This window comes from Phragmites australis, chromosome 17, assembly GCF_958298935.1.
Source record: "Phragmites australis chromosome 17, lpPhrAust1.1, whole genome shotgun sequence".
NCBI lineage: Eukaryota > Viridiplantae > Streptophyta > Magnoliopsida > Poales > Poaceae > Phragmites > Phragmites australis.
Genome location: NC_084937.1, coordinates 24,582,815 through 24,609,173, shown reverse-complemented (window position 1 = coordinate 24,609,173; position 26,359 = coordinate 24,582,815). Strand labels below are relative to the sequence as shown.

The 26,359-nt window shown below is 40.3% G+C and overlaps 1 pseudogene; it reads right to left on the bottom strand.

The window, feature by feature from the left end:
• LOC133897649 (pentatricopeptide repeat-containing protein At5g48910-like) lies at nucleotides 1-2,881 on the bottom strand (annotated as a pseudogene).
• Between the last annotated feature and the right edge of the window lie 23,478 nt (nucleotides 2,882-26,359).

Here is a 26,359-nt window from a genome sequence, read left to right as displayed (position 1 = left end):
CTAATAGCAACCGCTTTGCTCCTGCTCTTTATTGTGATCTATAACTCCCTTTGTTTCACAAAATTTGTCCAAGCCCAACATGCATACAAACCAAGGAGGCACCAAGAAATAGTTAATAACATTGGACCATACATGCCTATATTAAATGACATGATATAACTATTCAACCTCTTTTACATAATCAAAGAAGTGGCATTGCAATAACTGAACTTCTGATTTACTCAATAGGCAAACATTTTTTATACGACGCTTCCCAAAGAAATGTACAAACATTGCAGAACAGAGGGAAATGCTATATATATTTTCAAGTATAATATTGTAACTTGCAAGACCTTTTTGTGATACCATTAGACTGCTATACAATTCAAATTTTTAATGACATGTTCACGTCTAGTGTCACATGTGTGGAATTTCTTGGATGAACCTATAGTGTGCAAAAACAAGATGTAAGCGAGTATTGATCACGTGAAAATAAAAATGTAAAACAAGGTAGATGAATCTAATGTGTGAAAAAATTTGGCATAAAAGCTAACCAGTTGTGTGAAAATAGAGATGTACAAATAAGGTCACCCTCATTGCCAGCTGGAAAGAATGAACCATATTGCCTCAAATGGAAAGCAGCAGGCCTAGTTGGCCCTATCACCTCAGCTATGTGTTTCTGTTTCAAATGTAAGTTCACGTGAAGCCATCCACAACTGTGTGATGACAGCAGTACACTGGAAAAAAACAGCACTAAGAATGGATCAGGTTATTGATGGTTACTAGTCCCTACCATATGAAAGAAGGCAAGTTTATCTGAATTTAATGCCACTTTTGCGTAGGACATACAACTCAGATTCATGTTCAGTTCTGAATCATCAGACTGAAAAGGACAATAATTAGGTTTCAAGTTGTTGAGACAAAAGAGATGTCAATCATGTTGTTGGTCAAGAGTACCATAGTATTCAACAGACATGCAATAAAGTCATGAGCTTCATGGCACATTAACAATTCTTCTCGAATCGACAACAATAATAACCATTGCCAACAGTTGTCTCACATACTATACATTTTAGTGTAATAAGTATAAAGAAAGGAACATCGTTGTGAGCAAATTTTTACCAATAATCCCTGCAAGAACAAGGCCCATCTCTGAAATGATGAAATCGATTTGCATCCCTAACAATTATGCACCTCCCATAAATCTTCCTTAGATGTTTTATGGCGTTATGACAATCTCCACAAATCCGGAAGGAAGTTATTTACTACCCTAATAGGAGTGACAGGAGCAGTGCTGATCAGCCCAAAGGCAATTGCAAGCTTCTCGCTGTGAAGCGCTAGTGAGCTCTGTTTCACATCCTCATCATCAATATCTAGCCGCACTTGTGAAGTGTCAGGAGTATAACCTGCAATTTTCAACTATTGACACATCTCAGTTAGCATCTTATTAATATCCCTCTTCCTCGAGTGGCTTTTGCCTACGGAGATGAACTCACGAATTACACCATCAAGTTCAACTGAGCTGCTCCCAGGAATCTTCTGCACGCCATGATCCAGCATCAGCTTCCACATCTTATGCACTCCTGCCCAGTTGCCATCTAGTGCATATATGTTGGATAGCAACACATACCCTGCATGATCATTTGGGGCAGCCTCAATAAGCCTATGGCCTGCCTTTTTCCCCAACTCCAAGTTCTTATGAGTTCGACAAGCACCCAAAAGGGCCTTCAACATGGCAGCATCTGGCTCCATCGGCATCATCTGAATCATCTCCTCAGCCTTCTCGAACATCCCAGCACAGCAGAACAGATCAACCATGCAACTATAATGTGCAATGTCGGGCTCAACACCATAAACTGTGGACATTCTCAAAACATCGTATACCTTCCTCAACTAACCCCCCGGGGCTACAAGCATTCAGTACACTGTTAAAAGTAATCTTGTTAGGCACCAATCCTTTTGACTCCATCCTAGTGAAGAGCTCTAGGGCTCTCTCACTGCAACCATTGCCTATGAAACCAGCTAACATGGAATTCCATGTGTCCAGGGTCATCTTCACACCATGATTCTCGAACACATAAACTGCACCCTCAATAAACCCGCACTTCGAGCTCAACTTCTCCTCGACCTCAATCCCTTTCCTGAAGACGTATGCATGTGCCCAGAGCCCCAACGCAATTGCCCCCAAGTATGCAATTGCCGAGATGACGCTCACTAATGTCACCCTATCAGGCTGCAGGCACTCCCGGCTCGCCAACATCTCCCGGAACACCGCAATTGCCTGGTCATACTCCCAATCGCGAGACACCATGAAAGAACTGTGTTCCACGAGACGTTGTCCCGTGACGGCATCCGGGCAAAGAACTCCCGGAGCGCGTCCGCGTCCCCACCCTCCTGCGCGTAACCGCGCAGCAGGCAGTTCCAGGCGACCATGTCGTTGTCGGTCCCGCGGTCGAACACCCTGCGCGCGTGGGAGAGCCTGTCGCGCACGCGACGGTGGGAGGCAAGCCCGCGCTTCGCAGCGTGCGCGTGGAGCTGCGCGGCCGCGGCGGGGTCCCTCCCGCGCGTGCTGGACGCGAGCACGAGCGCGTACGCCGCGGGGTCCGGATCGGCGCCCGAGCGGAGCAAATGGTCGAACAGCCGGAGCGCGATATGAGGGTTGAGCCGCATGCGCGCGGCGTGCGATGCCGACGCCGACGCCGACGAGGCGAGGGAGGCGGCAGCCTGGGCTTGCGCGTCGCATGGCGGCGGCGGCGGTTGCGGTGTCTTCGTGGTTGTGGCGAGCGCGGTGGAGCTGAGGACGAAGGGGACAGTGGGGGGAGGCATTGTTTGGGGGCAGCGGCGAGCCGGCGACGGTGGAGGATGAGGCTGCGCAGGGCCGCGCCCGGCCGGCAGCGGGGCGCACGGCACGAGGAGGCCGCCGTGCGTCGCGCAGCTGAAGAGGTGGAAGTGGGATTCTGCCGTTCCGGCCCATGTCAACTTTTGAGGCCCATTTATATAAGGCCCGATTGTTGATTGAGTTGGGCTTAGCTCTCAGCTCCAAGAAAATAGGCCCAGTGAAAAAGGACCCTATAGAGAAGGGTTATGCTATTTTACCGATACCTGAAAATAGCATCCATTTTAGGTAACGCGTAGAGCCATCAGATCTCCATTCAACATGCGCACGAGTCTTCTTCAATCTCCATCGGATCCTGACGCTAGCTTGCTCCCCCGCCTCCTGCCCACATACAGTATCTATCGATGTCCCCACCACCGGATCCGCATCCGCCACCTTCAGCACTCTAACTTTTTGTTTTGGAGCTTCCCGTTCCTGCACTGGCTCATCTGACAGTTCTCTGTTGCTCGTGGGTGGTGGTGCCTATCATTTCACCCTGTATCCATCTTCTTCGTTGGGCTAGCATCTCTTCCCTAGGAGCTCTTCTAAGCCCGACGATGAAGGAAGTCACCCCTTCTCCTAACCCCGTCAACGATCGGTGTTCTTCATCGCCTGAGAGATCGAGCTCGTTTTTAGGAAGCATGTATAGAGAAAGGCCAAACATCATACAATGACCAATGTTCTGTGATACTAAAACTTCAATCACCCGTAAAAAAACCAAAACTTCAATCCTGTGAGCTCAAAAAACATCCTGCAAAAATGTGGATATTGTTTTTTTTATATAACCAAGGATGAAAGATGTAGTTGGTGCCAGCACATACAAGCATATGCATTTGAGATTTTAATGGCATAAATAAGCTTGAGCACTCACCGAGGAATCGAGGAAAGCTCCTGCGTTCCAAATAGTGCCCGAAGGGTGCACGCTCAGTAAGTGTTGGCACTTCACGTATAGTGTGATATGGTCTCACATGACAAATGAGCCATCGTAAGTTTTTTTTTCTCTTGAGGAGAGCTATCACAAGATTTTTTTTACACTAAGCTAAGAGAGGCGAAGACGGAAGACCTATCATCACAGCGGGAGCTCAAGCCCCTCCTCCTACCAGTGGCGAAGCTAGCGGCAAAATGATGACGGTACACTAATTTATTGTACATCTAGTAACACATGTAATTTTAAAATAATATATGATAAATATGAGACTGTTAGAAGCAAAACTAGAACATAGCGTCCGCCACTGTCTCCTAAGATATGCGTCCGCCACTGTATCCACAGTTCAATATTAGGCCCCCTTTTTCTCGATCGCCCAGTTTCTCGCAGCTTTTTCGCTATTCGCCAGCTTTCTTGTCATGCACTTGTGTTCGGCACTATTCGCCACGTCAAGCTAATTAACCTAGAGCTCGCCTCCAGGCATAAATAACTCTGGCTAGGCAGGTTCGCATGCATAAACAACTCGGTGTAGCCCGCAATGCTGCACACTGACCAAAACTCCCGAGAAAACTAATCAAAACCACGCGAAAAGGCGCCCAAAAGAAGAGGCGACTCGTGAATGACACCTGAAAGCACCGCGCGCCGGCGTCACGCCGCAGAGTGCAGAGCACCTCCGGCCCGGCGACGCTGACATCCCCTCGTCAGCTTGACAGCGAGAGCGGGTGCGCTCGGTGGCGACGTGCGCGGCCCTTAATCTAATCGCCATGAGAGCCTTGACGGCAAAAATTCAAAAATATATAACTTACTATACCATATTTGATAAAATAGATAATATAGTGGTGTATTTGTAAATATAGGTATCTTACGTATCGAAAATCTAATTTCGGCATCGAGGCACCGAAAAATCATAGGTTTAACAGTTTTTAACACCTGATATAACGAATACGGCAGAGGCACCGAAAAATCATAGGTTTGACAGTTTTTAACACCTGATATAACGAATACGGCGCCGTTTAATATATTCAACATCTTAGGTACCGAAAATAGTTGGTAGAGGTGCTGAATATGGTGAATAGTACCACTAAAACAAAAATAGGATAAGTTTCGTCGAAATTGACTCTAGACTTGAGATATTCGATGCCTTAGACATCAAGAGGGTCCTCTATTTATAATGCTAGGAGGTGGTGGTAGCCGCGGATGTAAATTAATCCTAGTTGTGTACTTGTGTTGCATGGCACTAGGGGTACTGTGTGGCACATATCAACTCATGCACTGGCCGCCACCGATTTTTGATACGTTGGATGTTTCTCTTTTTGTAAAAGATGTTTATAGGTTTTCATATAGTGCTAATACGCGTACATGTCTCAAATATACTTTTAACGATAAGTTTAAATCTCTGACAATTCTAGATTTATTGTTGATGCTTTAAAAATATTTTTAGCAGTGAATAAAGTAGCTTCTACAGGACTTGCGTGAGAGAAAACACTCGAACCTGGATGAGCCGAGAGGACCCCAAGGGGACAGTGCTGTACGGCAACATCCTAGCTTGGGCCCCAAGTGGTCAAGTCCTCATGGATCGTCGCCTCTCTCCCAGTGAAGTCTAGAAGCATCAGTTTGAAGCAAGAACCCCTATAAATCTTTATCTGACAACTAAAATACATTTATTTAACCAGCAAAGATAATTCCCAGACAATGAGAAAGGAACTACATAAAATTAACAAAATCGGATGTCCGCAACACATAAAACACGAAATCAAGCAAAACCTGTATTTTACTTTTGAATTTCCCTGAGACGTTTCAGTAGTGATACAGCCAGAGCATACCTCTAAGACTGGGAGGAATACTAAACTTACCAACCCAGATTCTTGTACCCAAAGCAATAAGCTCAACATTGTGATATGCATGCATATCCATTCGTCATTGTCCACAAAGCTGGAATACTGTTGCATTATTCGCGGCAGCAGCGGCTGCCAATTCGATCGGAGGGTGACGCCATAGGTGCTGCATCCTTCTGCAAAAGCAGGGACATGAAGATTTTGGGTGATTGAAGCGACCATCCACCGCAGTGGACCCCACGGTGCAGCGACATGTTTGGTGCCCACCCCCTGCCTAGCTGATTGAGACGGATGCTTGGGCTTCCGTCCTAGCATCACTAATCGGACACTTAACCACAATAAATAAACTGAATATACGCTAAGTAATCGGATACTTAACCGCAATAAATAAACTGAATATATAAATAAACTAATCGGACACTTAACCGTAATAAATTGGACACTTAACCGCAATAAATGAACTGAATATATAAATGAACTAATCGGACACTTAAACTTACACTTAACACTCACGCATATATATATATATATATATATATATATATATATATATATATATATATATAGTACATACTCGTTACTATAATATATAAAATAAATAAATTAAATATACTTTTTTATTTATATACCCAGTCTAAGATACTATAATGTGAACTATATGAAAAAATTGAAAAAAATTCATCAATTTTAATAGTTTTTGATAATACCTTTATATTTGTACATAAAATATAATATACTCACAAAATATGTGCAAACCACTAAAAAATATACATACCACTTAGAATATTTTATATACTTACATGCTCTATGTACATACTATTTATTACTTCAGATACTTTATATGTTATGAGATATGTATATGAGAGTATATACTTCTAAGAGTACAAAATATACTTTATTTGTTTGGCACGACTTCAGCTCCCACCTTCATATTAGATTTTGAGTTTATCTGTCAAAATAAATGATTTAAATCTCTATTTTTGACTAAAATAGAAACAAAATGACTCACTCAAATACCTAAAACTCTAACTTTACAAATTTCTAAACTAAAAATATTTATCTTATAAAATTTTGAAACTAAAACTCTACCAAACATACCAATAAAATAGATGCTACCCTACTTTAGTTGTTGCCTCTTGTGATGCCCTTGTCGAATGCGTCGTTTTCATTTTATTTTTTTATTGTGTACGATTATGTGGTTGAGAGATCTAACTTTTGTGACAAACAGTGACCGATTTTTTTTTTTTTGTGTGGGTACCCGTTGTGATATGTGATGTAGTGGGCATCAAGGAGATGGTACCCGTTGTGACCCCCCCCCCCCCTTTTTTATAAAAAAGGAAGGTGTCTGTATGTTTCCTGGACACCTCCAACTTATTCATTTCTTATGAAGTCATTTGTTTGGAAGTTCCAAGTGTTATCAGCAGGTCAACAAGTTTCCTCGCAAAGCAGAGATATTTTGTTTTTCGAATGAACTGGTATGAGATCGTGCCAATTTCATTTGGAAGAGAAGCAGAAATATTTGTTGAAGATATCAGATATGGGATCCTGTAAATCAAGCATGCAACAATTAATAGTGCCACTCGGCCAGTTCGTGTCATCCAAATTCTTCTGATTTTGCTTTATTCCGTTTGACGATGCCCTCGCACAGCAATGCCACGCTAGCACCGAATAACTCTCGCTCTATCCTGCGTGAGGCACGAGAAACCTTCGTCGATGTTTCTGGCTTTGTGCTTGGTTGGAGGCTTATTCTCTTCTTCTCGTTGCCCAGATATATTCTTAGGACTCGACCAGTGCATTTGACATCGGTGCAGCAAGTTCATGTCATGGCTCACGAGACGGTGAAAGAATATGTGCTCCGAGTCATGTGAGGCAGGTACACCTGACCCTAGTCGTTATGTTTTTCTTCTTTTGCCAATATGGGGTCGTCTATTCACTAGGCATTTCTGGGAAGCCCTACGTGAATGGGATTCTAATTGCGTACTAGGAGAATTAGATGCAATCTTGCGGATAAACGCTCATGCGATAGGACTAGGGGAACAAACGAACCGTGAAATGGAGATAATTGGAATGTGTTTGCATTTCATAAATGTAGCGGAAAGAAGGTGGTGGACCGGTAGGTACAATAAGAACAAAGATATATCACTTTCTGATTATGGAACAACTTAGTTCGTACCGCATATTAGTTGTGGAATTTTAGAGTTCACTCCAGATATCTACCTTAATGGGGAAAAGAAAGAGTTCACTCCTGATATCTCATGCTCATATGTTCTGCATGCATGCGTCATAATTGATCTTGTTTGGTACAACTAAAACTTATAAATTTTTATTAAAAACTATTTTTCTATAAAGCTGCTTATAGTTTATGAGAAAAATTGTTAGCTTATGGCATTAATTTCTAGGCTCTTAGTACACAATTTTTCAGAAAAGCTATTCTTAACCAGCTTATCAGCTTTTAATTATTTCATCAGAAATCAGCTTATCAGCTTTTCAAAAGCCATCATAAACTCATCATATTTGGCACAGGTTGACTTCTGAGAAGCAGAAACTACCGATAAATTGTACCAAACAGGGTCAATGAAGTATAATTCATTTCGTGGCATATGAGAAATTTACCTGATTTGGGTCATCGTGTTTTCCAGAACTTATTCATTTTTTCCCGGTAACATTCTTGAAAATTGGGCTTAACGGTATCCACAAAAAATGGTGGATATATACACCTTTCTTTGAGGCAGCACAAGTGCATGCCATCTCCTTCGGAGCAAAGTTGATCTTGAGGGCCGGAAAGAAAGAAAAAGAGGGCTCATCAGCTCGAAATGATATGTTGGCAGTCGAGATTCCATTTGTAAATCTTGTATTAAAAGTTCTGCTTTTGTTTTCTCGGAAGAAAGTTTCTTCTTTTGTTTCCCTCTCTTTGATTTTTTTTTCTGTACATGAAAATGAGGTTTATTGTTCAACTGACAACATAAAGTTCCAATCATGAATCGGAGGACATGTCCTTAATACTATAGTTAGGTATGTAGGGCTTAGAACAATTAAAATTTACATAGGATACCGTAGTGTATCTTCCTTTATAATATTAAAAGTCAGAAGTGAAAGTGTATAAAATAATAATAAAATGCGATAACTCCATTCCATGTGACAATTGCTTTCGAACGCCATGGCAGGAGATTTGAGATCCAATTTTCAACACAGTGATTTATGCTAGCTATCCCATGACACCTCCCTGTTCCTAAACAATGGTCTCCATAACACATAGTGATCTGAATTGGGTGCACATGCAACTTGCTTGTTCTTTAGCTGCTCACAAAAATACTTTTCCTGGCGGCTGCCTCCAATACACTGCATCATATCTGCTCGTGCTGGTGCCAGACTGTATAATATTCTTCATGCAATTGGGATTTGGGATGAGATGAAACCTTTTTCTAAATCCTATGTTCAATCCACATGTGCCGATTCTGCAGTGCTATATTACTGTTCATGCACGCATGCAAGACAAAACAACAGTTGATTACATGCATATATAGGATCATGAAGCAGCCTTCCAGCTAGTGCATACATTGGATCAGTAGGAACTAAACAGAAGATCCAGATAAAGAAAAGGCAAGGGTACATGATCAATGACCTAAAATATGCAATATAGAGGAGAAAGTGAGTAGTAATTGGGGTAGTCAAATCAAAGGCATTGTCTAAAGTGGTGAGCTGACTTCATAGGAGATAGCGTCCATAGTAAGATGGAGGGATCCAAATCTCCTGATTTCACTCCGGTAAAATCAGAGGTGAATAATATTTTGGTGTTAAATACTATAGCAGAGTTAACGTAGTGTCAGCTACTGTATCAATATTATTATTCACATACTACAGTAGTAATATTGTAGCATCAAATCCTGACTGTTCACATGTGATCCAATGCCTCACGATGGAGTGAAGTCACACCATGAAGTCAGGCGATCCTGTTCCAAGACGGAGCACGTTACTAGCATTGGTTTCAACTTACAAGTTGCGATCAACGGTAGCATCGTGTGCGGTGGTATAGCGTTGACGCGGAAAGATCGCAAAATACTGAACATCTTATGTCCAATATTCGGTAAGCAGCACCCATGATACCTTGGTCGTGGGGCGGCATCGTCGGACCTTTATCATCACCCATGCTCTGGAGGGACCCTGTCTGAGCGCAGATGGCCGACGACTTGTCATTGGTCATCGAGATCAAGACCAGATAGCAATATAGATTGGAAAAGAGAATGAGACTACAAGAAATAGGCAAAACGAAAGGTAATGTAAATTATGTTTGATTGATTGTATGATGATTTTAATCGGCCATGACCCTCTCATATTTAAAGGGCGACAGGTCTTAGCCGCACAAAATTAGGATTCTTAATTCAAACCGAACAATACTTACAGATATGATTCGGCTATACTTTCTGATCTCCAAACTTTCTATAACTAACATATCATTCCTATTCAACCACATAAATTCCCATATATCTGCCTGAATATTTTTTTATTGCAGTTTGACCTTCTTGAATTCGACTATATACTTGATCCGAACATCTGCTTGCGTACTACCTTCTCGGTTTGACTACCTGCTTAGAGACCCATTGCTTGATGTATCATGTGCTCGAATCCTTACAGTTCTTCCACCTGTTCAGAGACCAATTGCTGAAATTCATCCTTTTTGGAGATCACTGTGGTCGGTGGTCACTGGTCGGTGGTCACTGGTCATGGTCATTGGTTGTAGTCATTGATCATGGTCGAAGACTACCTGCTCGATTCGGTCACTCCCATGCATTCGACAAGGTCCAACAATATCCCATCAAGTCAATCATCACTACAATGACCACTATAGATGTCAAATGTTACCATCAACACATGTCCCCTGTTTTTGGTAAACAAACATGTTTGACACAAAACAATATCTTCAATTGTTCCTCAAGATGATGGTAAACAAAACATCGGTCATATCTTATCTAAGTACTTTGCCACACACTAGGATAATACTTCTTCAAGTAACATCCGTTAACAGCTCTATGCAATTTCTCCCCTTATAAGGTTTCTAACAAATAAGAGTTTCCAGGGATGATACTTATAACTCTGTATGGACCTTCCCAGCTCAGAGACCACTTGCCAAGCTTACTGTCCTTTGACTCAATCGACAAGATAGTCTTCCATACAAGATCTCTAATTTAAAATGACTTTGCTCTCACCTTCTTATTATAGGCTTTGACTACCCTTAATTTGTCCTTCTCAATTTCCCTCAAAGCCTGTAATCTTTCATCCATCACTTCATCAATCCTATCTATCATTATATCATAATAATTCATAGCTGATAGGTTATTCTGCTCAGCTAGTCTCAAAGCACCAACGTTTACTTCAATATGTAGTATAACCTTTTGTTGATAAACAAGTTCATACAGTGTTACTTTAGTGACACCATATCTAAAAGGTGTGCCCATAAAGCCTCTAATAGAACTTCATACCATCTTTTGGTGTTCCTCTATTTTCTTCTTGATAATCTTAATCAAAATTTTATTACTAAACTCGGCCCGACCATTGTCCTAAGCATACTATGGAGATGAATTGAGAAGTTTAATTTTCAATGACTCGGTAAATTCACATACCTGATGCAACAAGAATTAAGTACATTGATCCGTAGCTAAAGTTTGTGGAATACCGAATCTATGAATAATATGCTCCAAAATAAAATCAATCACCTCCTTATGCGTCATATTCTTAAGAGAAATAACTTTAGCTCACTTAGTGAAATAATCAGTAGCCAACAAAATGAAGCCATAACCTTTAGATGATGAAGGATGTATTTGACCAACAAAATACAAACCCCATCTTCGGAACGACCATGGTTTAATAATAGGATGCATCATAGCAGCAAGAACTAATTGAATATCACCAAACTTTTGGCATGGCTTGCATCCCTTATAATACTTGAAGCAATTATTAAGCATAGTAGGCCAATAGAATCCAGCTCTTTTCAATAACCGCTTCATCTTACTTGGTGATTGATGTGTGCAACATATGGCTTCATGTACTTCTCTAATAGAAATTTTTGTTTGATATGAATCCAAGCATTTGAGAAGCAAACCATCTACAACTCAGCGATATAAGTCATCATTCAATAATGTATATTTGAAAGCTTGTTACTAAATTCTTCTATCAACATTTTTGCTTGGATCATTCGAGTAATCAATTAAATACCTCCTCTAATCCTTAGGTTCAACCACTTCAACACTTTATCTCACTGAAGAACACATAACCGAACCTAATAACTCATGTCCGCCTATACAATGACCAATATTCTGGTCTTTCAATCACAAAGAAATTGCCTCTATCAACTTGATAACCAAATGCTTGTTGTGCTAATCCTAACAAGAAAGCTTCATATTCAGCTTGGTTATTAGTAAAAAATACTCCAAACAACAAGATGTTTCAAAAATAGCACCTCTAGGTGAAACAAAAACAAAATAACACCTTGCCCTACCCCGCAAGCCGAACCATCAAAGTTTCCATGGTTTAATAGATACATAGCCGACTTCTAAATCATGCTTATCATCAATCCAATAGTCAATAATGAAATTTATCACAATTTGGCCTTTCATATATTTCAAAGACTCATAAGCCAAATCATATTCTATAAGTGCATAGACCCATAGCAAGTACTAGATAGAAAGTAATGCCTCAACTTTGTGCAAGTATAATACAATGATAAATAAATTTTCAATAAAGACATACCTAGTCTCCGATTCCAAGAGATGTCGGCTCAAATAGGTGACTGCATATTCCTTGCCGTCAATTTCTTGTGTTAAAATAGCTCCAATCACGTTCTATCTCGCATCAATGTATAACCGAAAAGGTAATCCAACTTTAAGCACCTGAAGCACATGAGGAGTAGACAAATATTTCTTGATCTCATCAAATGCAAGATGTTGTTCTGCCCCAAGCAAATTCAGTCTCATTTTTTAACCAAAGTATAGGCGTAAAAGCATTAACCTTTCCATACATGTTTGATATAAACCTTCTCAAGTAATTTACCTTACCCATGAATCTATGCATATCTCTTTTACATGTAGGTACCTGAACCTTTTGTATAGCCTCTATTTTAGTAGGATCTATCTATATGCCCTTCTCATGTATTACAAAACCTAAAAACTTTCCAACCGATACACCAAAAGCACATTTAAGTGGATTCATTTTTCAAACCATACCGACACATTCTTTCAAAGGCTAATCTCAAATTGGCTAAATGACAATCACTATCATCTGATTTAATGACTATGTCATCAATGTATACTTCTAATATAACTCCAAGCAAATTATAAAAGATTAAATTCATAGCACTAGCATTTTCAACTCAAATGTCATAGCCACACACTAAAATAAACCAACAAAACCAGGACAACAAAACCCGTTTCAGACATATCCTCTTCGGCCATAAAAAATTGGTTATAACCTGCATTACCATCAAGAAAACTAATTATTCTATGTACTAAAGCGTCATTAATTAACATGTCGGCTATATGCATAGGATATTCATCTTTAGGAGTAGCTCTATTCAAATATCTAAAATCAATACAAATTTGAAACTTATTGATGCTCTTCTTCTCAACCGGGATATTATTGGAGATCCAATCCACATATCTGCATGGCCTTATAAACCCAGCTTTCAATAATTAATCTATTTCTTCTTTAATCCAATCATACATGATAGGATTAAACCTCCTAGGTGGCTGCTTGTAAGGTCTAAACCTCGTTTTAAATGGCAACCGATGTTCTACCAACTCGCGGCATCTCATGATACTCATAAGCAAAACAATCAATGTACTTCTTGAGCAGCTTGATCACTTTAGCCTTGTAATTGGCTCCCATATTTTTGTTTACAAATGTGGGTCTTGATATAATACCATCACCTATATCAACTTCTAATGGATTGGTCGATGAAAAACCTTGAACTAACTTTTCGTCTAAACGATATTGTTCCATACACTTTTGTTGCCATTCTAAATTCCTATCCCTACTAATTGATACACCACATCATTTAATTGATTATCACAAACCGACTTTATGACCATGGGTATAAAACCATCTTCGGAGACACTAAGAAAGTCATATTCCGAAAGATCAAGTCCCGAAAAGCACTTGACATTGCCATATCTCCAATTGGCTGAAACATCGACCAAAGCAACATAGGCTGAATTATCCGTGGGTACCACTTCTACGTTGTCGTCTACCCATTGAATCTAAAACTGATGCAAAGTAGAGGGAACACAACCATTTGCATGAATACAATCTTGTCCAAGAATAATACTATAACTACCTTGCACCTCGATGATGAAGAATGCGGTGGATAATGTCTTGCTTCCAATGGTAAGTTCCATAAAAATAACACATTTGGCTTCATTAGAATCACCTGCTAACCCATTGAGCACCAAGTTAGTCTTCATTAATTCATCATCATTTCTGCCAAGCTTCTTAAAAATTGAGTATGACATCAAATTAACCATAGCTTCACCAACAAGCATTCTTGAAATCGGCTTCCCATTGATATGACCCTTCATATACAATGGTTTCAAGTGCCAATCCGTGTCTTTTGGCTTCTCAAAAACAGCTTCTCTTGCCCCCAAATCCAACTAAGCCACTTCACCCTCATCTATAACACAAAACTTCGAAGGTAACATAAAAACCATATTGATATTCATACCTTTAGCCGGTGAAGCGTCATTAATTGATACCAGCGAATCACCATAATCGAGCAGTTTTTCATATTTCTTGTCATCTTGTATAGGCGTAGGCACCAGTGGGCGTAGGCACCGGTGTAGAATTTGGTGTAAGAGCTGATATTGGTATGATTGTAGTACCTTGCTTTGGCCTCCATATTTTCTTCACGGTTTGCATCAGTTTAACCTCATTGAAATTAGCATCTCACAACCTTTCAGCTTGCTGCTCCATCTATTCTTGTTTGCGTAGCTGCCGCAACCTCCTCTTCTTTGTATGGGACAAGCTTGAGGGACACCATTTCAGCTGTAGGTATTTAGAAAGTTGCTTGCTGGTGCTCTCTTCATCACCATTAGCTTTTGGAGAAACTTGGACAACAATATGTACATGTTTAAATTTGACCAGATTATCACCAAAGACAATCAGTCCCTTGTCAAGTTCTTTGGCAACCACTTTCATTGAACTAATCTCAATAATATTAGCCGCAGTGGTCCTTGTTTTATCAACATTAGAATCTGAAGTTTGAGTAGAGACTTCACCCTCCATGACTCGGTATACCTTCTTCACAGCTTTGGTATGTTGTCTCCAAATTAGTCATTTTATGACATGATATTCTATCAAACTTTATGTGTGTCTACGACCAGCCCTGACCACGTGCACCGCGTCCTCGACCTGCTTCGACCATGTGCACCATGTCGTTGACCATATCTGAGCAGTACCATGTGTTCCTCGACCACCTTCGCGACCACGAAGAGGAAGTTGTTGAACTCGTCCTAGTGTCCTTGTCGCCGATCAGCACCGCAGCAATAGCAGTAGTGCCTCCACGATATCCACACGTATAGGGATAAAACACCATACGCTAGTGTGCTAGCACCGCACACCCGACTAGGGTTTCGTAGGGAGTTCAGGAAGAGGTGGCAGCTAGGGTTTCGATGGCTGAATTTACTCACATGCCCACACTCCTGCCTCCTCTTATGTAGAGTATACTAATGGGCATTTAATCATATTAAAGCCCATCATGACTCTAAACCCTAATAGACCTTTAATCATATTAAATCCCTCTTGTAGATTCAATCTGAAACATGATCGTCTCTAGGGCATATCACCAACAATCTCCCACTTGCACTAGAGTTGATTTATGTAAGTTTTAAATTCCATCACTTCAATTGTGTGACCTATTAGTGTCGAGACCAGTTTAAGAAAACAAACAAATCTGTTCTATGTGCTAAGCTTAAGAATCAATCCCAACACATAGTGACTTCATTGATGATAGCCATTATAATATCCATACCTTAATTGAATTAGATTGTCTTAAATCACAAATGAACTTCGAGGGTCAAAGAACCAAATAAACTGCAACGGAACTACATGAACTATAACTACTCTAATCCTTTATGACTTTTCCACATGCATTATCGACGTAGAAAACATTTTAGAATGATCCACCTTCACTGTACTCCTCAATACCTTCTCCAACTGAATGTTTGGTGATATAAGAGTGAGCACATGTTGTACTTAGTAAGTTGTGAAGAAAATAGTATGCATATGAAGGTTTTAACAAGAATATGTCTAAATAACTTTTTTTTTTGCATAAATATCATTTAAGTAAAAATATTTGAAAAACGATAACAATTAAGTGAATAACAACCACCTTAAGATTCTATCTATCTTGACTTAACCAATTAACCACCTCAACCAAAGTTCCATCCACTAAGATTGAACACCCTAATCATAGTTCTTACCACTATGATTGAGCACCATCAACTATGATTCCCCCATCATAGTTGACCAACTAACCAAACATTAATTTTTAATCATAGTAGGTTTTCAATGCCGCTTGTGACCGTGAGCACGGCTGATTAATCAGTTTTAACACTCTGCAGAGTTTGTACACTACACGCAAAACATTTCTTCCTATTTTACCGAGCATCCGTTGGCCAGCGAAAAACTCTTACATACTACCGATATGTGCGCTAGGAATCCACTGCAAAGCCTTTTCAATTCCCCTCTTAGCACATGTCTACTTGCTAAAGTTCCACTGCAGTGTGATTCCACCTCAACAACGGAAGCCCCCTCTTGCGCCTTTTGGATCTAAGGAAGTACACCCTTCCTTTCCCTATTCATTTGTTCGGTCTATGCTAAGAGTAAAGCAAATTATTTGGCTAGATCCATCCTATACCAGGCTTATGGTGATACTGTAAACACAGAAAGATCACCCTACGAACCATTCCTTAGATTTGACTACCACATTCCCATCCGTATATCCCATAACAATCACACCACAAGCTCAAATCCCTATGCCATGTTGCTATAAAAATTATTCCATCATATTTTATCATTGTTACAAAGGACCATTATCAATTTCGTAGAGCAATTATCATGACTTTCATCCCAAGCAAGGCTAAGCATCATCTACCCTTACATAACTCAAAACCATACTATAGCGACATGGATGATAAGGGAAAACTAGGATAAAACCTAACTCATGTGATTCCCAACATATTATTAGCATGCATGCTTGTAAAACAAAACGTTCGTAAAACTACGATAACTATTATCAAGAACACAACTTGGTTTCACTGAACTTAGTTGGCTCTTGAAAATCCTAATCCTGTAGACCTTCTAGCTCCTCCTGAACATTGGTGTCTACTCGCAACATATGCGAAAAACAATAACACATAAGCACCAAGATCCAAAAAGAACCAAATCTCATACAACAAACATCATCATATAGAAGATCACACTTTTCCGAACAGTCCAGCGAAAGAATGGGTCAAAACGGAGCTATGGTTTACAAGTTATGGTTCTCTAAAGATTAAAACAGGACTAAAAAGATTATATCCAAATTAAATTATATTGCTAGGAATTTTATAGAATTTCTAGGATTTTTCAAGAATTTTCTAGCATTTATTTAAATTATAAAACTATTTAAAACTATTAAAAAGAATTAAATAAACCTCATAAAACTTATTAAGTATTATCAAAAATTAATTTCTTAATTGTTATTATTTTTGGAATTATTTTATAAAAAATATATTTATTGCGTAATATTTACTAATTATGATGTCATCACATCAATTAAAATTATTAAAAAGAAAAAAAAAGCTAATCGGGTTGCTGACTGTGCTCTTAGTGCTGACATGGCACAACACATTAGCAAAATGGTTGACACAGCACGCTGACTTGGTGTGTTGATGTGGCAAAAGGCTAATTGGGATTACGAAGTCCATGTGGCACTCTACGGTTGGTTGGCGAAGGGGTATGGAATAGATCTAATCCTGGCTGTTGAACTCGGATCAGACGACACACTCTTTGGCGCTCGGCTCCGGCAAAACAAAGGCGGCGATGGCCTTTCCCGCGGCGGTGCACAGCCGAAAACCCGCCGGAACGGCGCTCCGATGGCGTGAACTAGACGGTGACACTACTATAGAACTAGCCTTTTACGCTGGCCCATCACTGCAGCCTTCTAATGGGCCAACAGTGACAGGGCATCACTGCCAGTTTATAAGCCGCGTGGGAAGAATCAGTTATCGTGATTTCTGAACTGGCAATGATAAAGGTCATCATTGCTGGCCGATAGCTTCAGCCGGAATGATGCCCAGCTCGCTCATCACTGCCTGCTTAAGCCACTGTCTGATAGTGATAACAGGGCATTACTGCCGGCTGGTTATACGAGCCGACAGTGATGTCTCAGTTATATAAAAGTCGCTATCTCTTTCCCCAAGTTTGAGCATAACAGAGTAGGTCTGTTCTTGCTCGGTGGCGACTATTTTTGGTCACCAAGGTCTTGGTGGCTTTAAAATTTTGAGAAATCCTCGTGCCATAGGTGTTTCAAGGTATGTAGCTTCATCTCAATCCATTTCTAATTGAATTTTATTTGCTAAATTTCTCTAGATTTTGAAATGATGGAGATGAACCCATGGGCATGATATTTTGAGACAATGTAGATACAATTATACCTCAGTTGGAAGCTTCAATTAGTAGCTTATAATGGAAAGTGCATTTATTATTGATTTACATTAGCTATATGTATGAGCATATTTATTTTGTTTTTAATGAATTAGAAATTTTTTCCATGATATTAAGGTATATAGCAAACTCCAATTATATTTTTTATATTTTAATTAATTAGCAAGCTCCAATATAGGAACTTTAGGTATTAGCATATTTATGGTTGATTTTTAATGAATTAGAAAAATTAGCCATGATATTTAGATATGTAGCAAGCTTGAATTATATTTTTTATATTTGAATTAATTAGCATATTCCAATATGGAAACTTTAGGTATGAGCATATTTATTTTGATTTTTAATGAATTAGAAAATTTTGCTATGATAGTTAGGTATATAGCAATATACAATTATATTTTTAATATTTTATTTAATTAGCAAGCTCCAACATAGAAACTTTATGTATGAGTATATTTATTTTTCATTTTGACTTAATTAATCCTACATAAATGTTGAATAATAATGGAAATTTATAGGGATGACACCAACAAACACTCATCGGAAGTGGACACGAAAGCACACAAAAGGCGGCTCCTCCAACACGAGTTAATTGCCGGTAGGAAATGGTAAGGTAATTTATTTGCTGGTGATTGCAAAATCTTCTAGATGTTATGAATTTAGATTTACTATAATGATATAATTGTAAATGGACAGAAGATGGATGTATGATGCGAGCCGTGTTAGCGCAGAGTACAAGAACGGCGTGGAGTGTTTCTTGGTAGCAGCCGCGATGCACAAGTCAAATACACAGTCTCAATACATGTGTTGTCCATGCGTCAATTGCGAGAACAAGAAGCAGTTTTCCACCACCCAGCAGATACATTCCCACTTGATACCAATGAGATTTATGCCTAACTATACCCGTTGGACCGAGCATAGTGAAGCAGAGATTGTACATGAAGGGAACTACATTGGCATAGAAGATGAAGACTTGTGCATCGATATGCTGGCCGATAAATACACCGATATGCCACTTGCTGGAGATACGTTGTTCGATGATGATCTAGAGGAGATGTTGGCCGATGCTGACGTCGATGATCTGGAGAAGATGTTGCGCGATGGGGAGGGGAATTTCACCAATGAAAGAGTGTTTCAAAAGTTCCAGCGTATGGTAGAGAACTCTAAAACACCGTTGTTCCTGGGCTGCGAGAAGGAGCATACAAAATTGCATACCATTCTTTCACTGCTACTTTTTATGGCAAGCAATGTGTGGTCTGATACAAACTTCATAAAGTTATTACTGTCCTTGAAGAAATTGCTTCCAAAGAAATATGATGCCAGAAAACATGTCTCAGGTCAAGTAGGTTGTGTACCTATTAGGGTTGGAAGTGCAAAAAATAAATGCATGTTGTATCATGGAGAGCATGCAGACTTGGAAGCGTGTCTTGTCTCAGGCCAAGCAATACGATACAAGCGCGACAGTGATGATATCGATGGTGAAGGAAAGAACAAAAGGCCTCCCATCAAGGTGATGTGGTATTTTCCTATAGTCCCCCATTTGGATAGTTTATTCGCGAAAAAAGCATGCTGAACTGATGCGATGGCATATCGTGGAGCACAAGGATGATGAAATGCTGAGACACCCCGCTGATTCGATGTAGTGGAGAAACATCAATAAAAAATATAATAAACTCTTCGCAAAAGATGCAAGGAATATAAGATTTGGGTTGAGTACGGTGGGATGAATTTATTTGGCAACATGAGCAGTAGTCATAGCACTTGGCGTATGACTCTATATATCTAAAACCTTCCTCCTTGGTTGTGTATGACGCGCAAGTACGTTATGATGCTGGTGTTGATACCAAGGCTGAGGCAACCTAACAACTTGTGAGGAATCGTCCAAATAATATTATAATTAATCATCTGGAGGATCGTTATTCATAATCACAACCTCGATGATTAATCAGAATATCATCCCGGTAGTCTCGGCACGTGTTTTGTGCTCAAGATCGGAACACATACCTTTCCAACATGTACATCACAACAAAGCTTAAGAAACAGTGAGTAATTAACATTATATTACAAGTTCTTAAGCATGCAACAAGTTATCGTAATTTACAGCAAAAGAGAGCTAGGAGGAGACTAAAACTTGCTCAACTCCTAACCAACAAAAGAACTAAGCAGCAGAAGACTAAAAGTTATACAACAAAAGAATATGGAGCCACATGCCCTTAGGCTCCATACCAGACACTGAGTTCGGAGTAGAGTATGCTACTCTTGCCCGCCACCTTGATCGGCAGGCACAAAGTAGCCAAACACCGCCCCCTCCTTGCCGACCTGTGAACCTGCATCAACTTAAGAGCAGCACCCTGAGTACGAAGGTACTCGCAAGTCTTACACAATATGGGTATATAATATCTCGACTCCAAGGATTATGTATTGAGCTGTTAGCAAGAGTAGACCACAAGTTAAGTAAAACATATGCGGTAAGCAACCTAGACATATGTGTGAGCAACTAACTTAACCAACATATATGAAATTACCCTGCAACTACCAACTGATCATATGAAACTGAAACCACATTAGTATCAGTGTATAACAAGTACCATCTCGACCACCTCCCACAAATTCAAACCACAAACCACATATCCGAACCACAAACCACATATCCGAACCATACAACCGAACCAACCACGAGAACTCTACGACCGGATGCAAATGAAACAATAGCATGCTCATGACCGAGAGCGCGGCAGTTTGAACTATTTATACACCCTGTGGGGGGATACTCCTGGACCCACACGACACGAGTACCATACGACTTGTGTCACCAGCCAAAGTGCACACAAGGGGGTACTCGTGACTACCTTTCCCAACCAGCCCCAACCATGTGGGGCATGCATCGCTCGGCGCAACGATACTAGAACTACTCCCGGAGCAAACTAGTACTGCTTACAAGCCCACCCGCTCACACCGTCGATGTCCATGCCCACAAAGCCACAGCTTCGAAGGTATTTGGCTCGCGTTACCATTAGATCGTCATGTGATGAGTAAGGTAAGTGCTAAAGCCAACTACCTCGACGATCGGTCTTAAACGATACAAGCGGTCTCCGGTGTCCGGGTTCTCTTCTCGAACTACCCCCGAACTTTTCTTGAGGGTAGATGACACCCCTAACACCACCCACATCTCGTCTCATACTCACCACTCGTCCAACCAACACCAACAACCCAACACGGTAATCATTGTGAAAGTAATTTAACTTATAGCTCGCGAATGATGGGACGTTCCACTGCTCGACTTCTACCGAGGACCTATGTATTGCTAAGCATCTCGCATCACTTTTAAGTTAGACCTTATGATGAATAAACCCAGGTTACAAGGATATAGATCAACAATAATTTAAGGTAGAGACAATGCGATCAACATAGGTTCTACCTATAAAAACCCGACATCGACTTCATATACATGCAAACCTATACATAAGCATAATTTATCAATATTTAGACTTTATTCAATTCAACTGACAGGGTTCAATATGATAGATGCTTACCTTGATGCACTGGCTCAGAAAGGTGGGGTGCGTCGGGATCGCCCTCGGTCTCCGAGATCGACAGATCGGCATGCTCTATGAACATAACGCGTGCAATGCAATGAGTATGAATGAAGTGCAAAAATATACCACAATATGTATATAATGGATGAAAACATTTTTACTAGCTAGAACAAGTTATAAGAAGACTAGCAAAATTGGTTTCATCCATTTTGGACTTGTAAAAAATATTAATGGTGAATTAATGAAGCTTAAGCCTAATTAATTAGCCTCAAAAAGTTAATTAATTATTTTCAGGATGGAGATATTTGTAACAGGTAGAGGATGTTACAATGAAACCAACAAAATTGGTTTCATGATTTTTGGAGTTCGTATGAATTAATTATGAATTTTACAAGTTATCAGTAGATGCTGATGAACAGTGCACCCGGATACTCCGGTACTCGGAGATTCTGGGTGATTCTCCGGCAGCATCTCTCTATTATTTCCGGCTGGGGCTCGCCCGGAGACTTCGGACTAGTCCAAAAACTCTGGGTTAGGCCTAGAAACGCTCGTTTTGAGCCGAAAAAATGCCCGATTTGATTTGCGATCTTCCCCAATCCAAAAGGGAACATGTTTGAGCTAGTTCAAGGGTTTTAGAACTCACTTAAGAACCTAGCAACTCAAATTCATCCAATTCCTCAATTTAGGGTTAAACTCACAAAAACTCATGAATTTCACTCTTTTGCGAAATCGACCAATGGAATCACGAATTACTACCATGTGGAGCCTAAGGGATTTACCCACGGCACTTGTGAAGGTTAGTGGCCGTCGGGTGATGAAGAAAACGGTGGAAAATCGAAGAATTATGACATTCTTCACTTTTCAACCCTAACACGAAAAGACATCCAAATCGGCTCAAATCCTTCGGGAATGAGCAAATAAATTGGAGCAATAGAATGCTTGTGAGCTTGTGATCATAATGGTATCACATACTCACCTCGAATCCTTCTCTTGAGCTCAGATTTTGGGAGAGAATGAGAGAGGATGTGAGAGGGAGAGAGAGCTCTTTCTCCCTTTGCCTTGGCTGGTGGGGAGCACGGGTGGGAGTGAGGAGGAGAGAGAGAGAGGAGTAGGTGGGGCTGCTCCAAGGGAGTGAGTGGGGTGGTTGACCCACGTGTGGGGCCCACATATTAGTGAAAAAGTCCGTTTTGACTGCGAATTCAATCCTTTTCTCTCCCGAATTTGATTCTCTCATCCGATTGACACGAAACGAATTGCGCTAGAGTTATAAAACAAAATTACACAAAATTAAACATAATGCTTAAGAAGTATAATTATGCTTAATTATGTGATTATGGAATTTGAGACGTGACACAACTACATCGATGTCTACCTGAAACCATTAATGGAAGATCTTGTAGTAGTGTGGAACGATGGTGCGCAGGTATGGGATGCATCCGAATTAGATAACTTCACCATACGTGCAATGCTGTTCATAAGAATCAAAGATTGGCCAGCCCTTAGTAACCTATCGAGCTAGACTATCGAAGGCTACTGTGCATGTGTGTATTGCTTGGATGAAACAGAGAGCTTGTGGCTGAAGAATAGCCGAAAAATGGTGTACCAAAGTCATCGCAAATTTCTTCGCAAGGATCACCAATACCGCAGCAACAGAAGAGCTTTGGTACATGAGATGGTAAAGGGACTTAGGGTTATCCTTGTAAAGGGACCCAGGAGTACACCGGTTGCGAATCAAATCTTAGAGCTCCTATGTTAAAAAAGAAATATGTTTTTTATGACTTAGATTATTGGCCGGATTTGGTGGTTCGACACGTAATCAATGTCATGTATATTCAGAAGAACGTGTGTGATAGCTTGATTGGTATATTACTAGACATACCTAGCAAAAAAGGATACATTCCAAGCACAGAAGGACCCGAAATATTTGAAACTCAGACATGATCTACATCCCGAAGATATGGAAGAAGGTGACAACTATCTTAGTCCCGCTAGCTACAGTCTGAGCAAGGAGGAGAAAATTGCAATGTGTGAGTGCTTACATGGAATCAAAGTTCCATTCGGTTACTCCACCAACATAAAGAGACTAGTAAATATGAAAGATTTAAAATTAACTGGCATGAAGTTTCATGATTGTCATGTGATGATGACACATATGCTTCTTATTATAATTAGAGGTATTCTGCCACCGAAGGTCCGAAACCTAATCATAAAGCTGTTTTTATTCTTCAACGCGATATCACAGATAGCCATCAATCCGATTAAGCTAGATAAGGTGCTGGAAGACATGGTTGAGACTATATCCTAGCTTGAGGCATTGTTCCCTCTATCATTTTTTGATATCATAGTGCATCTCATTGCTCACATTATGAAAGAGATATAGATTCTTGGCCCCATATTTCTGCATCAGATGTATCATTTCGAGAGGTTCATGGGAGTTCTTAAGAAATATGTTCGTAATTGAAATCGGCTGGAAGGCTGCATGGCCGAGGGCTAGGGAACCGAGGAGGTCATTGATTTCTGCGTCAACTATATGAATCTCGAATCGATTGGTGTGCCTGTATCTCGCCATAAGGGGAGGCTACAGGAGAAAGGGATGATTGGTGCAAACTCATTCCACACTAACGACCCCGTTTCATTGACCCACGCACATTTTGTAGTTCTGCAACAATCAATTATAGTGGACCCGTATATCGAAGAATATAAGAAGATGCTATGCACTAGAAACCTAGGGAAGTACGATGTTTGGATCATGTGAGAGCACCGAGATCATTTTGGAGCATGGTTACGTAGACAGGTGATGGATAAGTAGATAGAGTATGCTCAGTTGAATGTGTTGGCTCATGGACCGTCAACTGCAATCCTCACACTCCAAGGATATGACATAAAGGTCTACACATTTTATACGAGAGCTCTTGATAATGAGAGCGCCAACCAAAATAGCAGTGTCCGTATAGATGCCTACGACTGCGATGAAAATAGGGAGACCTACTACGGATTCATAGAGGAGATCTGGGAACTCGACTATGGAGTGTTAAATGTTCCTCTTTTCCGGTGCCAATGGGTCAGACTCCCAGGGGGTGTGAAGATCGACAAGTATGATATGTTTATAGTGGACCAAAAACTCGTCGGATATAGAGAAGAACTATTTGTACTTGTGAATGATATTATGCAGGTCTTCTATGTTAAGGACCCAGGCCCGTCTAATAAGGAGGAGCATCACGTGATTCTTCAAGGAAAAAGAAGGATTATCGGAGTGGAGAATATCGTTGATGAGGAAGATTACAATAAATTCGACGCGCTATCTCTTTTGGAGAGAACGTCGACCTAGGTCCCATGGAAGACACCGACAAACCTCCATATGTACGCCGTGATCATAATGAACGGCGAATCATTAAGACAAAGTAGCTAAATTCTATTAATTACTATGTATGAATTTGTTTTAGATGCAATTATACCTCACTTACGTTATGAAAGCTTCAATTTGTAGTTTATAGTGAAAGATGTCTTTATTATTGAGTATATTGATTTTTGATTTTTAATGAATTAGCAATAGCACTAGATTATTGCTATTTGCATATTACATGATTTACATTAGCTATAGTTATGAGCATATTTTTTTTTCAGTTTTTAATTATTTAAAATATTTATCAATGAAATTAAGATATATAGCAAGCCCCAATATAGAAACTTAGGTATGAACATATTTATTTTAATTTTTTATTGAATTAGAAAATTGAACCATGAAATTTAGGTATATACAAAACTTAATTTTGGTATATAGAAAGTTCAAATTTAAAAAAATATGTATTAGGATTTTAGGTCAACAGAATGTTAAGAATTATAGATAGTACAAACTCAACTGAAAATACTTGAGTGGCAAAGCGGTTTAATTGTTCAGTCTTACTTGGGGCAGGTCGTGGGTTCGAGTCTTTGCGCACGCGCAGCTAAATCAATTTTTTTGCACCCCGCACCTGCAGTTAAAGGGGTTTCACTTCCGGTGAACATATTCGACCGACAGTGAATGTTATTTCACTGCTGGTGGACTTATTGGGCTGGCAGTGAAATTTGTTCACTGCTGGTTGTCCTATTGAGCCGGCAGTGAAGATCTACTTTCACTATCGGCCATCTTGAGCTGACAGTGAAAATCCTCCCCTATAAAAGTGTTCGACACCCGCTCCCTTTGACACTTATAAAATTTTTCACCTTCCTAGCAAGTGCCCTCCGCCAAATCACCTCCCGACACTGAGGAGCCCGTGCTGTTGTGCCCAGCATCGTTGTCCATCGCTGTTATCACCAAGGACCACCACTCTGATGCCGAGGAGCTTGCCGCCTCCTCCCCGACGCTGAGGAGCCAGTGTTGCTGTGCACTACACCCTCGTCCACTGCCGCTATCGCCGAGGACCAAGCCCCCCCCCCCAACGTCGAGGTAAGCCTCCTGGCTCCCCCTCCGTCTCCTTCTCCCCTTCAATTCCTAGGGTTTAAGCGCAAGTTCGTATTGATTCATAGTCGGCTGCTT